We start from the raw sequence: 15,532 nt of genomic DNA, 5'->3' as shown, positions 1-15,532 counted from the left end.
CAAACGTGTGCTCCAGTGCCACTGATTTACTCACAAAAGCCTGAAGTGTAGAAACAAGTTTCGGATTGTTGCCTTGATAAGTATTCACATCACATATAACTCTCTGCAGTGAGGCTTAGATATGAGTCATAGTCTAGAATGGTAGGAGGGCACATTAACAGACTGACTTTTTATTACCACTCAGCTGAAAACAAATATCATCAACGACTGGATGAATGACTGTGGACCAATAATTAGGAACTGACTAATAAAAGAAAATATTAGTGTTCTTATTCACATAATGTTAATGCTATAAAATTATTCAATGATTGAATTATACTGTACGTGGTCCCGGAAACCTGAGATTCATCAACACCAGATTGATTTGAACAATGCCTCAGATCAATGAAGGACTTACTGAAATCCACATTCACTGAGGATTTTTAAAAAATCATATAACAAGGTTAATCTTTTTTTTTCAGGGCATAAAATTTCATTTAAAATGACAGAAGTTCAGCAATTGAGTTTGTTGACTTGTTAAAGTCGTAATACACAACTTTCAACCACTAGATGTCGCAATATAGCACCAACATCTCAGATCAAAACAAACGTGTGTTGTTTAGTCAATAAAGTTGGGAAAAAAGAAAGCCGACAACTCATGAAACTCAGATAAAATTGTCAAACTACGCTGTGCTGATCAAATATGGATCCAGATTTTGTTACTGCATTACCTATTTGTCAAAAAGAAATAAAAATAAAAAAGAGAAATAATGATATTAGTTTAGTTATAAAATCCAAACGCACAGCGGAGTGTCTGTCTTACTGGCTGCTGACAGTGTTGCCAGCTCAGAGCAGGAAACACAGTCACTCTGAGTCGCACCGCTGTCGCAGAGGACAGTGGTGCGACCATCATCTTGCACTGATTCATTTTGAAAGAGCAACAGCCGTTGGGGAAACTCCAACACTTGGCTGGCCGACCAATGGTGTAACTTCATCACTCACTCACGGACACCTGCGGTTATAGGGCTGGTTCTTGGTCGGTCCAACAAAAACCACTATAAAGAATATAAAATGAGAATGTATGTATGTGAGAACAGAATATATACACTTGAGAGAAAGTATATTAACAGAAAAAGCACAGTGGCACAGGAAGTTGGTCGCTTGTCAGTCTGTGATTCATTTAAAAGCCGACTTTTTCACTTTGCAGCATGATGCAAAACAAGCAAAATACCAAAGAAAAAGGAAATCACTACCAACTTTTTACTAGATATCCAATAAATGAAGGAGGTTTAGTTAACGTTTCTCAGCCAACAACAAACTTTATGTCTGTACCTCATCTCATCTCTGCTGTTCAGATTCTCTGATGATTCTCTCTGCAGAGATCACTTCATATTTCCCTCAAGTGTGAGGAGGTGATCCTCAGTCTCCAGCGCTGATGTCTTGTATATAACATCCAGTGTGATCATAAGGACTTTAAGGTGGAAGCACTACTTCCATTGACCCTGTAGACGGCAAAACTCTGGATAACAGAAGAATTTACAACCAGACAAAACTGAAAACAAATCATCTCAAGTAAACAATGAAAGGAAGAAAAAGGAAGAACAAATCTAGCCCAGAAAAGTAGCTGTGACTTTTTAAATTACCTGTCCAGACAAAAAGAGAACAACTATGTTTTTCCTTCAGTTATAAATGATTGCATTTATGCTGCAAGCCCTTGAAAGGAACATGCTCACACTGTAAAACAAATGTGTCTTCTGACATATTTTAACGACAATAGACTGTGTAGCTTCCAATGCAGGTGTCTCTTGGTTTATACATAAATGTTACTCTTCCCAGAAACACTCGACAGTTTTACTCAAATGAACCCACAATCCTCTCTTTTAGCTTGTAGACCGGCAACTAAAAACACCTGTGTCTTATCCCACTATCTTCTGATTTCCTGTCGGGTTAAATGAAGATGTTTTGATTTTTTTTTTATCAGTTGAAAGCTTGTAATGTCACTACTACTAATGTCTAAAATAAATCCACAAAACACAATGGAAAGAAATAGTGGTGGCAGAACAGGTATTCCAAAACTGCAAAGCGACACTGACCCTCAACACTTAGCATTTTGACAGTTACAAGGTAGAGCCTGTAAATGCTTATAATTCCATGGAGGGAGTCCAAGTGACAGCATTTCAGATATTGTGAGGAGGAGAAACTGTTTCCTTTTGAAGAACAAAGCCAGAACTCTGCTCCATATTCATCCTTCTTTTGTTAAGTCTGGTGCATTTTGATGTCACAGAAAAATGTAAATATTGAAACTTGTCACAAACTGCTGTGGGAGCAGGAGTTCAGTCTGACTAGCAAATGGCAGTTTACATATTTTAGTTGTGAGAAACATATTTCTGAATGAGTCTTGCATAAATATCTCACATCAGCTTGGTCAAGGGAAACATCACAATCGAGCATCTTCAGTGGAGTATTTACAGTCTTAAACAAAGCAGTCAGCCAGACCAGTTTCAGTAAGTCTCTTGGATGAATGGCAGTTTCATTACTATCTCAACAACCTCATTTGTCAGACAGATACTTTTGCATCATTACATGATCTAATCTACCTTTTTAGGTGTAAAAATTACCGGAGGTGTTGCAACAACGTGTGTCAAGTTATTACAGAGAGGAGAAGCAACATGAAGCAATACTTTATAAGAGATTGTGTATGTTAACAAACTACACATGTGGTTTTCTATGGAGTCCGGGAGTTGGACAAAAAAATTGTGCACACAATTTAATAATTTGTGATATCTATTTAATAATTTGAACACACAAATGACTAATTTGTGCCCTTGATTTAATATCATATACAGTACAGAAGTTTGAAGAAGATGACAAAGAGACATTGATGAAGCGCTCAAGAACCCTGAAGGTGAGTTTTTATTAACAAGGAGACATCTGCAGTCATCAAAGTCTTTACAGCGAAACCACATTTTCCTCCAAAAAGCATTTAAGGAATCTCAAATATAACATTAAGATGTATTTAACAGCCAAAACCTGAAGTATATCCACATATCTCAGTCCAAGATCAATTTAAAACCTTAAACACAAGTGATCCATGGTGTGAAGGGTATATGAATGTTATGCTAAATCAAAAGCACAAATAATTAATTCAAGAGCACAAATTATTTTTCCATTATTTTCCCCTCCAGGCCTCCATAGTTTCCTGAATGAAACGTAATAAATGGAGTTGCGTTTGATGAAATGCTGTATGAGAAGCAGTGACCAGTGCTTTGGCACATTCAATGGACCACCTCATTGCAAAGAGTGTTTGAGATGTAAGATGCAGCAAAGTAATGACATGATATAGCAATGCAACTCCAGCTGAACTGGCTACATGGTCATATGTAGAGACAAGGAAGGTTGTTTTGGCTATAAGTTAAATGTTTTAAATGCACTGTCCTATTTTCATCACTACAAATATACACAATGGCTGTAGTTGAGAAAATGATCATGATGCTTGTAAAAAAAAAGGTGTATTTGTGACATGCATGAGCACATTTGGATTTAAACTGGATAAGGAAAGACAAAAGCAAAGACAAAAGCACTAAAGGCAGTTCATACATGTGTTTATGTGAGCGTGTGTGTATGCGATTAGAGCAGTTGTACAAAGGCTGTGAATGAAACAAGGTGCTTGTAGCTACAGCAGGAGAGGAAGTAATAACTCTTAATATTGGGCGCTCGGGAGATGCACGAGGCCTCATTAAGTCCCTAAACGCCTCGGGCTTTCCGATGTTCTCACCTTACACCCACCGTTGACCTATGACTCACCAGCCCCTCTATCCTCATAGTAAACCTTTATTACATTACCTTAATCGCGAAGCATCATGTTGAAAGGTTGGAGGGCAACTCACACTCTCCCTCCAAACACCCGGCTCCTTTTTATTTATCATTTCACCCTCTTCTTCTTATAAATGATGTATACATGACTTGGGCCTTGCCCGTTTTGCGAAACACTGTGCATACTATGCATTTTTCCAGCATGATGTACAAAAAGAATCGGTCTGCTTTTATTTAGATTTACCAGACTTGTTGCGGTGTTGGCCGACGTCTCTGCATGACAGAACACAGAGCTGTTTAGGGACTGACGTCACTCCATTGAGATAGTCAGCGGAGTGTCTTTTGTTAGAGAACTGGTATGTCTCTGCTCAGTGATGTATCATCAACTGTTTGAGTTGATGTAAATGTAAATTCTCTTTTATCAGTGGGCTCCTTGACCCATATGAGGCCCCTGACCCAAAAACCAGCAAAGGAAAATACAAAATCTCGATTCTAGGCCTACAAATTCCCAAACTACACTCTTAGAGCTCCTTTGAAGATAAAAAATGGGTCCCTTTGATTTCACCTTTGGACAGACTTTATGCTTTATATTTAATTTTCAGTAGTATGAACAATTCCTTTAGCTCAGTTACTCACTATTTTGATCAACAACTGTATATCTTTTAGGGTAATTTATGAGTGTAGTTTATGAGATTAAGATGTTTTACTTGCTCCAATACTAAATAGGTTACAATAGGAAGCTTAACTTTTGTCTGTAATGCAAAACCTCAGTCATAAATGAATTTGAGTACATTTATGTGTCTAAAGTGAACCATGTTTTCTGCTGGTATTGTGACTATTTTCTTTCTGCTGTATTTGATGCATCCTGACACAAATTGGAAGATGGTAACTTTTTTATTGACTGTTCTATCTGCGGGTGAAACACCACAAGTGGGGCAGGAATATTTTATGTTTCAGGAACTGTATTAGTAGCAACATAAATACTCAATTGCAGCATATCTATCAAAGAAAACATCTGAATGACTTCTTTTGTACTTTGATAAACAGCTGGATTCACTGTTGAACACAGAAATTGTGCATTTTAGGATCTATTTCCCCACGTTTTCTCTTTGATTCATGTGATGATCACTGAGAAAACCCTAATTGCTTTTTAAATATTTCATCACTTGCAACAAGGCAAAATGACAAGACGGATGATAATAGGCTAAAACTTGGCTGTCTATATATGTGTACCAATTTCCAAAGGAGATGGGATTTTATCAAGTGAAATTACATCTGGCTGCCTAATCTGATGAAATGAGATTAAATCATTACATGAACAACGAATCAGTATAATGAAATAATACTTTAATACAAAACTAAAATAAATCCCCATAAGGTTCTTGTTTTCTTTCATCAGAACCTTAAACTGACTGCATCAGGCACTTATCAAAAGCATGACTCACAATTCTTTTACTGTGGGACACATCATAAGTTCAAGCATCACATTTAGATTTCTGGTACATACTGATTTGGCTTTTATTTCTGTTTACAGAAATTCAGCCCTTACTAATGTGTTGATCAGTTCTATAATCTCTCTTCTTAGCATAAGCATAAAAAACAGATGAGTGGAATAGAGCAACTGCCTTATTAAGTATTAAAGCAGATTACTCATTATACATGGCAAACTCAATTTTTTTTTCAAAACCAATAAGCCTCTGTCTCATTTATTGATTGTGTCTGTGTAAGCAGTGCACAATAACGCAACAATTTCAGTGTTCAAGCAAATAATTAAGGTTTCAGACAAACAGAACAACAACTGCAGAACAAGTAAATACATTCAGCTAGGTTGGACCGCTAGTCATCAGTAAAGCCATGACGAGCAATGACAGAGACGTTGTAGACTACAGACAAAGGGAGAGTAACAATATTTGAAGACTATTCTCTTTATGAAGACAAAGTGGTCAATATCCATGTTTAATTTCCCATGGTTGTTTTAGTATAAGGTGACTTGATAAGATGATTTTGTCATATTAGGAGGAGGTGGGTTGGGTGGATGGACAGATAGTTGTGGTTAGATAGTTAGTTAGTTGGCAAAAAATGGACATTGTTGCAGGAGAACACTTTTAACTTCCCGTTTCCAACAGTGAGTGTAATGTTTCCAGCCGCGTTTACATGACGACAAAGGTGACTTTGACGATGGAAACTTTAAGGAAATATAAACTAGATTTCAAGTGATCATTTTAACCCAAACCAACCCTAACCAAGTGGTTTTTGTGCCTGAAACTAACCAGACCTTAACCACAGCGTCATCACACCATAAAACAAAATTATTTTTTAACAGTGATTTATAATGGCTTTGGAAAGCAACAAATGGGACCTATGGGTCATTCTGGAGTCCATTACTAAGGCTGCTAGATGGCATAAACGGAACTAGGTTGTTTATTGCCAGCTGAATTTTAGACCTATACTGTTGTTTAATATTGAAAATGTGCTGCATTAGCAACACTGGTGAACTTGCTAACACTCCCAGTTGTTTAATTTGAATGATGTTGCTTTTGTCTGGTGTGAGGCCAGTTTGCTGCTGGCTTAATGTTAACTTTGTAGTTTTTTTTTCTTCTATAATCTTGAACATTCACTCTCACAGTGGTATGACAACTGCCCACAACTGATTCGTAGATACTTACTATCTTTTAATTAAAGGATGACAACTTCTCCTCCCCACAGTAGACTTTACAAGATGGCCTCTGGTGTAGGAGTGCAATACCCTTTTCCACCACACAAACTGACATGACATTTACAATCCATTACATTTGAGAGGGGCGCTGTTTCAATAATTCATGGAATGAAGACTGTGGGAGAGATGGCCAGACCAATGCAATATGTAATTTTGTCTGTAATGTGCCAAGTAAAATTATCTTTTAATTAAATTGTAAATAGCAGATTTTTTGAAGGTCTTTAATTCCTGAGTAAGGTCATATTTGGTTATTATATTTTAAAGCCAAGACAACCAACTGCAGGCTATATTCTTCTTCCTGAATGCAAGTTTGTTTGGTTGTTTTTCTTAAAAAATGTTTGTGTGACAAATTAATTAAAATCGGTGCTATAATAAACCATATAAGTTGCGCTTCCTTAATGAAGTGATACTCTTTTGAGTACCATGACTCCTGTAGACTTGAAAGGTGGCTGTAAAAAGCCTCTTTACTCACAGAGGCTGTGGTTTACTTAAGTTTAGTCACTTACACTTCCAGCAATTCGTTCACAGTGACAGGGCTACAGCCAAGGACACCAAGGCTATGTCATTAATATTTTTTTCAAAGAACATCGGGATACTGCAGTGCAATTTACATTTCATAATTTAGAATTATACATATTGTTATTGGTTTTTAAAAGACCAATACCAATATTTTTTAGATGCAGTATCCTATAATTTGAGAATTGGCCAATAAAATCAAGAAATCCTGAAATGAACAGATATAGATACAGCAATTTAACAAATTCTCCCACCATTTTCTCGGTGGAGTAGAAAAAAATCTTAGAAATCACCTTTTAGACCATCATCTACATGATGGCAAATGACTGTAAATGATTACGGTTGAATAAATTAAACAGACATTAACATAAGCAATCATCCAGATTAATTTACCATTTTAGAGAGTTTTTTATTTTAAATAAGCTGCTCTGACTTTCTCTAAAATCTTAAGTACAGTGCGGCTTGCGGGCAATGATATATTTACCAGAATGTGTCTAGATGCCTCTGTGTTACACTCCATACTGTAAGCTGTGAGACAGTGTTGTTATTTTGGTGAGTATGCAACATACAGGCCATATGGATGCCCACTAAAATGCGATTATGCTACACTTCAGGCAATGAGGCTTCATAAAGTGTCATCAGAATTTCAGCATCCATTTGTTCATTTCACAAAACTTAAGACTGAGTACAAAATATTATCAGGGCCGAAATGTTGGCATCTTTCTTTATAAGAAAACTGAATCATTCTGTTGAAGCCATGAGGAATTATAACAATATCGATTTATGGTAACTGAGTAGAGGCTCACTGATACAACAAGGGATATAGCGATCTTTGTGGGTCGCCTTAGTTGTGCCGGAGTGTGTCTGTTTCTCAGAACCAGAGGTTTTCATCTCAGCCAGAGGCCACAGTCTCCACATTCCTTATTTCCAAGCCTCACTTCCGCCGATGACTCATCTCCCCTGCCTTATTAGAGAGAGCAGCACTCACTCTCCATCGTTGGACTACTGGATTACTTTACTGTGCACACCTTATAATGAAATGGAGAGGCTGATGCAAACGATGTTGAGGGCAACAAATTGATTGTAAATGGTTTCTAAATATCTGTTTATACAACATAGAGACATTTTGACGTCATGAAAAGGTAAGGTACAAAAACTGTAAACCATAAAGATCAGAAAACATGGATGGGAGATCATATTCAAAATACAAAGATATAGGAAGCTAGAGGCATTTCCAGAGTGAAAGCATTACTGGTTTCAGACTTCAGACACACAATACATTTTACATTTACATTACAGTGGTGTTACAATGCTCAAAACTCTGTATGACATAGAAAAAATATTATTATATACATTTCCTCATTGGAGCAAACAGAAGAAGAAAACCACTTGTACTGGCATTTTAAAGCCCCCACAGTACATGTAGCATTTGCACATTTTTATCTTTGGTGACTCCTAGTGGTAGTATAAAAAAAGACACCATTTCAGACACCAATGCACACTGCTAATATTCATTTTGAGCTTTGTTGTGTTCAAGGACAATTGCAGGATGGTTAAGATTTATCTTTTGGTGAAACTACTCCATCCATTAGTCATGCATACTGTCTTAGGTGGTCAGATAGGTAGGTAAAATGTGTCAGAGTGGCTCTTGCATCATCTTCCTCTCCTCCCTGTTCAGCTCTGTCTCCCACTAGAAGATTTTCACTCCTGTTCCATCCCACTCCCACAAAAATACTCTTGTCCCATCCCAATCCCATGACAGAGTAAAAAAAAAAATCCTGTCCAGTCCCAATCCTGGAGGAATGACTCCCATCCTGTTCCCATGGAAATCCCACAGGAATCCTATGACCCACAGAATTCCCAAGAAAACGTCAGCCTCTAGCTTCAACCAACCAGCAACCAGCCACCAGAGCAGACAGGAGAGAATAAAAAAGCATAAAAAAGTCAACAGAGCGACTAGCATTATTTTCAAAATAAAGAAAATAGTGTTTATTTGTATTATAACTGCATATTTAGCCTATACGGTATATAAAAACTGACCTATTGTTAATATGATTCCTGTTCCGCCCGTTCCCATTGACTTTTTTTCCTGTCCCATTCCAGTCATGTGATGGATAGTGAAATTGACTCCCACAGGATTCCCCCAAAAATGTCAGCCTCTATCTCTAACACTAGGCTCTGTATTGTCGAATAATGTAATGGAAATTCCAAAGTGGGTAATTAGCTGGTTTGATGGAGACCAAACCAGAGTTAAAAAGAAGAGCAACTGCATCAAGTGGCCAGAAAGACAACTCCAATAGGATGATAATGTTGCTGTCTGTCAGCTGGATGCGTAATCAGGCAATTCAGGTCTGCATGTTTATCAGCTTGTTTTGGAGTTCGTCTGCCCTCTAGTGTCCAAAAATTGATTAATGCAGCTTTAAATGTGGTACTCATTATCTCCATGGTCACTGTTAAAATAACACTGCTGAAACTGACGTCCACATTCTCAGAATTTGTACTCCCCTGTCCATTCTGTATACATCTATTATTTATGTTAGATACTAGCCAGACATGAGAGAATTTAACTTTTCAAATATACTTTAAATATACGGTTGGGCTGCTGCCTGTGCAGACTTCAGCGCCCTATTTACTGTATTTTCAGTTCATCACTGGCACATGCATAGGGCCCAGTATGTTCAATAACCCTCATTTTTCTCTTCCTTTATGATTTAATCAGTGAGTGTTGGCAGGAGCCTAATGGCAAGGCCAGTGATGAGTCAGCCAGGCTGCAGTTTTGGGAGCTGGAGGTGAGAATAACACTGAGGGGAGGAGGAAGGCAGGGACAGAGAGAAATCACAAGCAAAGAGGAAGACAGAGAAAGAGGGAAACCATTGTGAATAACACTGAATTTGGAAGCAGGATTTTTTTTTCTAGGCCTCATTTAAGAATTGTTGGAATGCAAAAGGGCTGTTATCTCCTGGAACACCTCATTAATAGTCCTTTTTGAGATGTTTAACATCAGGATGACCACTAACCTTTGAAATGAGCGGATTTGTTCCATACATAGATCAAATTCCTGCCCGCGGATGCCTTTCCTTAATCAGGAGTGTGTGTTGAACCTGCCCTCATGTTCGCTGAATATTATCAAAGCAACTACGCTGCTGAGGATAACATGAACGTAAATGTCGTCGAAAATGTTTGCTTCAGAGTGCATAACCATGTTAGACACACATATATACCTCCTCTCAACCTGATTGATGAGCCAGACTTGTAGCATTGGCTCTAACATTCCTTCCACTTCCCACCAAATACCATTATGACAGGAGAGCTTTCCATGCCTGTGTTTAGTCGGTGGCCTGAGGTCTTTATTTTCAAACATTACAGTAAATGTATTGTTAATCATGGACCCATTTAATAGTTGACTGTATTTTCACTGCCAGAAGCAACCAGTGACATTGTTTGGGTATGACACACCACAGTTTAGACAGTGTGGTATTTTCATTCATAACATTCAAGCTATTCCTGTTCTTATTATTGAACCAAAGAAACCAAATATGTTAGAAGACATCCTTCAGCTGTTACTCTTCATCAAAGCTTATTTTATTTTTATATCAACCTCATCTGAAGGTTTAGCTATAGAACAGAAAAAAGGCCATATTTCAACAGTAATTTGTCAATCTGTAAACTGTCTCTTAAAATAACTACATGGATTTATGAGAACTTTGTCTCTTATTTAGATTATAGATAGAAAATAGTTTTCCACAGGGTACATTCTGACATGTCACAGTAGGAAAAGCACAAGTGTAAACAATAACGTTGATGATGGCTGAATTCTATTGAGCTGCTTCAGTTTCAGGGTCCTGGTATTGTGTATGCTGACTCATTGTCACACTGTCATGGTTTACTGGGACACTGGAATAGAAACAGAGTCATTGTTAATATTGTCCTACTATGACAAATCAAAATGTCTGCTGGGAAAAAAGACTTACAGAGAAAAAAAAACTATGGCCAGAAATGTTTAATTCATTAACCAATTAAATGTAAATCATATTTAAAACATATACTGCAGTGCATTTATTATGTGCTGTAGTAGGTGAAAATGTTTTGTTTTTTATTTTGAGTGTGAAGTTGTGGCGCACTGCATGTCTGTATTTGTGAGGATGTAATCGTATAATGATCAGAGGAAGGATGACAAATATTGATAAACTTTAAGAATAAAGCTTTGGTGAATCGCACAAACAAATTGTTTGATCACTTTTTTTTTCATTTGCACAATTGCTGAAGGTTATTTGTCCACAACAAGAGACACGTTATGTCTAATCCAGAGGCCCAATTTACAACCACCAGCTTGTCCTCCATCTTGATATTTTGACATTTTGGGAAATGCTCTTATTTGCTTTCTTTCCAAGAGTTATGAGAACATCAATCTCATATCTTGGAGCTGAAGCCAGGAGACGATTAGCTTAGCTTAGCATAAAGGCTGGCTCTGTTCAAAGTTGATCAAATCTGCCTACCAGGTCTTCTAGAGCTCAATAATCAACACATTTATAAAAAAGGGTAGTTAAAAAATTCACAATCTGATCGGTTGATAGCTGTGGTATAATGCGCATATACTACTGCTATGACGTTCAATGTCCTTTTAATTGTCTATTTTTAATTATCACTCTGTGGCTACTGTTAAAATGTTACCCGCAATCTGTAAGCAAGCAGGGACGATGCAAAGCCACACCAACAACTGTCTCCGCAGTACCATGGTGCAAAAGCTTTGGGACACCTTGAAGCAAGAGAGATAATGTCCGTAAGCAGACACAAATGTGAGAGATCTCTCCAGAACTACTGGCGACTGAAGCTTGGTGTCCGGAGAAGATGGGGCAGCATCCTTGCCACACCAAGCAATGCATCTCCTAACAAAATGAGCAAACACTTTGCAACATGACCCCAGTGACATTGGGCAGTTTTTCCATGTCGTACTATTAATGGGAATGTTCAAATTAATGTAAATAAATAAACTCTGGTTAGATTGCTGACTAGCTTGAAAGTTAGTTTAGCAGTTTACTAATGTTGCTTAGCAACCGCAGCCAGCCGGGAACTACTTTCTTGTAACCGTTTTATAAAAGCAATATCTCCTGGCTGTGGTATATTATATTATATCACAGCAAAGGGGGTTATCAGCCGGTGCGTGTCGGGCCGAACATCCCCTAGCTGCGGTATAATCACAACATACCACAGGCAGTCATGAGATATTGCTTACATATAAATTTAATTCATACTTACATAGATACACACATGACATACAAAAAATGTAAAAATAACATGTGGTTTTGATGGGAGTTAGGTGCTGTAACTATTTCTTCAAGTGCAGTGACTTCCTGTGGTCTGGTTGCTTGGCAACATCAAGGTAACGAAAAAGACTTCAGATTTGTGCTCGGATTAAACAAATGAGATATAACGTGATAATTAGCGAGATTTAGAAGGGTTGGTAGGCAGATTTTGATACCTTCTGACGGAGCCTGGCTAGCTGTTGCTATGCTAAGCTAAGCTAACTGGCTACTCACTACACCCTAGCTTCAAGTTTAGCATACAGACATGAAAGTGATAAGGCTCGTCTTATCTAACTCTAAAATATTAAATAAGCATATTTCCCAAAATGTCAAAGTATTCCTTTAACTGTGTTGTGTACGTTTCCCACTCAAGCTGAAACATTTTTGACTCAAGATGACGTGTCCTTATCTCAGCTGCTGCCTGCTAGAGCAAATCTGGTCTTTGCCAGACTTTTCACTGTGCATTTTTGTGACCTCTAAAGTTTTGCTTTGTTACTGAAAAAACATATTAGTCCATCTTTCAAGTTATCTGCTGAGCATGATGAGCCACACAGCTACAGAGTAATAACATAATTAGTAACAAAGACCTTCACTACAAAAGAATTCATGTACTTTCATTCATCTCAAAGGTGCAAATACATCACTAAGTCTGACTGAAAAGGGCTGAGAGAATGACTATAATCATTATGAGGGAGAAAACTCTCTTCTGTTGTTCACAGTGCAGGCGAGAGCCTGTTTCTAGCTCAACCTACACATTTCAGGGTAAAAACTCATACAATCTTCTAGGATTTTCTTTTTCTTGTCACTTCTCAGTGACCACCTTACCACCACCCCCATGGGTTCAGATTTCTTACACTCATTATGTGCAAGACCTCAAAGGTGGCTCTTACTCATGTTAAAGTGGTCAGAATGGTTTATTCTATATTTCAATCCATGCAGCCACAGTATTCACAGGCACCTGAATGTAACACAAGTTTCTAAATTGATATGAATCATATGAAATTTGTCATTTTTCATTGATAAAGTGTCACTGACATATTAAGGTGTGAATATAGTTTGAAATTATGTGAATTCTGATGAATCATGTATTCAAGATCTGGGTATGAAATGTCATCATGACATGGACTGCCTGTGAGCTGACGTTCAAAGAAGAGGATGACACATTTGCTGAGGTGTTGAATGATGGACAGAAGTACCAAGAAATGAGGGTGAGAGAAAAGGTTCAGTGTGTGAGAGGGAACTAAAGCATATCTAACCATTAGGAGATGGAGTCATGTTGATTATTCTGTAACTTTGATATCTAACTGTAGCTTAAACAGACTAAGCTCTCTGAAATGACATAATTGCAAAACACATCCACCCAATCAAGTTATTTGGTGACAGATTCAGCCTTCAAGACCTATTTTTTATAAAACAAAAAATATTCTGCCAAACACTCGAGATAAAGAGACAGGAGCTAAACATCTTGTTTCAGACAGAGGCTGAACTGAAGGGCTGCATAAAGAGCCAATATAAGATACATAAGGAGTTTTCTAAACTGCAAATCATGCAAAGATATTCCAGTAGAGCCCCAGAATAAAAAAATAGGCCTGGAAAATGTGCATATGATCTCCTCTTTAATAGAAATGATTGCCATTATCTTGAAACAAAGCAGGATGAGCAGAATAGAATAGGCCTTAATTCTAGACAAACAGTTCACACCCATCTGAGATTTTGTTGCTCTTTTTTTGGAAATGAGAATGTAAGACATTCATAGAAAATTACTTGTTAGGATGGAAATTTCTTGCAGTGAATTATACTAACACAGCTGCAGGCCTTGCCAAAGGCTGGATGCGTTGAAGGACGCAGCGCACAAAGATGTGTCCTTCAGAGGACCCGAAAGCAAGGCTGAACAGGTGTGTTCAGGCAGATCTTGTCACTTCATAAAGTCAAATATTTCCAAGTACATTACCAGGATGTTGCCCTCAAACAGCCAAGACGAGTGGTAAGCTCAGATAAGTTTCATGATACAGTACGAATTAAGATAATTAATTTTAACAAGTGTTTAAAATCTCATGAACCAGGTAATGGTAAATAGATTCCCATTTATACTCTAATTTTAACTTTTTATGTGTATTCTTTTTATCTGGTGTGTTGGATATAAGGATGTGAATACGCCTAATATGCCCCCAATAAATAAATTAATCAACAGTAAGAAAATCAGTAAATATTAGTGACTTTCTTCATTGTTCTAATTCAAGTGCTACATTTACTGATGACCCTCCATCCACCCATTTTCTAGCATTTATGGGTTGTGGTGGAAGGAGGTTAAACAAGGTAGGCCAGACTTCCTTCTGCCCACCAATGTCTTCCATGTCTTCCTGGGACATCATGAGGCATTCCCAGGCTAGATAGTACATGTAATCCCTCTAGGATTTCCTTCAAGCTGGATGCAAGTAGGCATCCAAGAGACATCCCGATCGGATGCCTGAATCACCTCGTTTGGCTCCTTTCAATACGCAGAGGCAGCGTGTCCACTCCAGACAAAACAGTAGGCTACAGCAAGTAAACGATATCACAATTTACCATCCGAACAGATAATGAGCCATATACTTGTGCTGTGTTCCATAAAATAAAAATTTTCCTTCTTGGGAAACTTTTTGGAAGGTTGCATCAGGCGTTGGGGCATTTGGCAGTGCACTATTGTGTGTTACCAGAAAGCAATAGAAGTTATCATTATTTATCTAAAGGTTGGCCACTTGTGTCTTTTACAATATGATCAAACCAAATGCGGAGCATGAGTTTCACAAATCTTGTATTGCGTGTTTTTTAAATCTATTTTTATGTTTCAACAGGGCATCATTGAGTATCTTGTGTATCTACAGTAGGATCAAGATCAAGGATCATGCCAAGAGTGAGAGGATCCAGAGCTAAGGAAAGTAGTTTTCAGCTGATGCAACAGCCAGTAGCTGTAGTATTATTTCCAAACATCAGACTTTGCCTGCTTTTTGTTGCCCGTGTTGCACCTATGGGGCCTTACTGTTGATCTTTCACTGGCAATACTTCTTTTCTTCCTGGCAACTAACTCGTTTTACAGCTAGCTTTGTGAATCCAGACACCTATAGTATAATGACATTTGTTTTCCAATACTGTTTTCACAGTTTCACAATTGCTTCCGGTAAAAACGTATTTTTGCATCTTGCTCACTAAAGCGCTCATGATAATT

Source organism: Thunnus maccoyii, chromosome 1, assembly GCF_910596095.1.
Source record: "Thunnus maccoyii chromosome 1, fThuMac1.1, whole genome shotgun sequence".
Classification (NCBI taxonomy): Eukaryota; Metazoa; Chordata; class Actinopteri; order Scombriformes; family Scombridae; genus Thunnus; species Thunnus maccoyii.
This window is presented reverse-complemented; position numbering follows the sequence as displayed.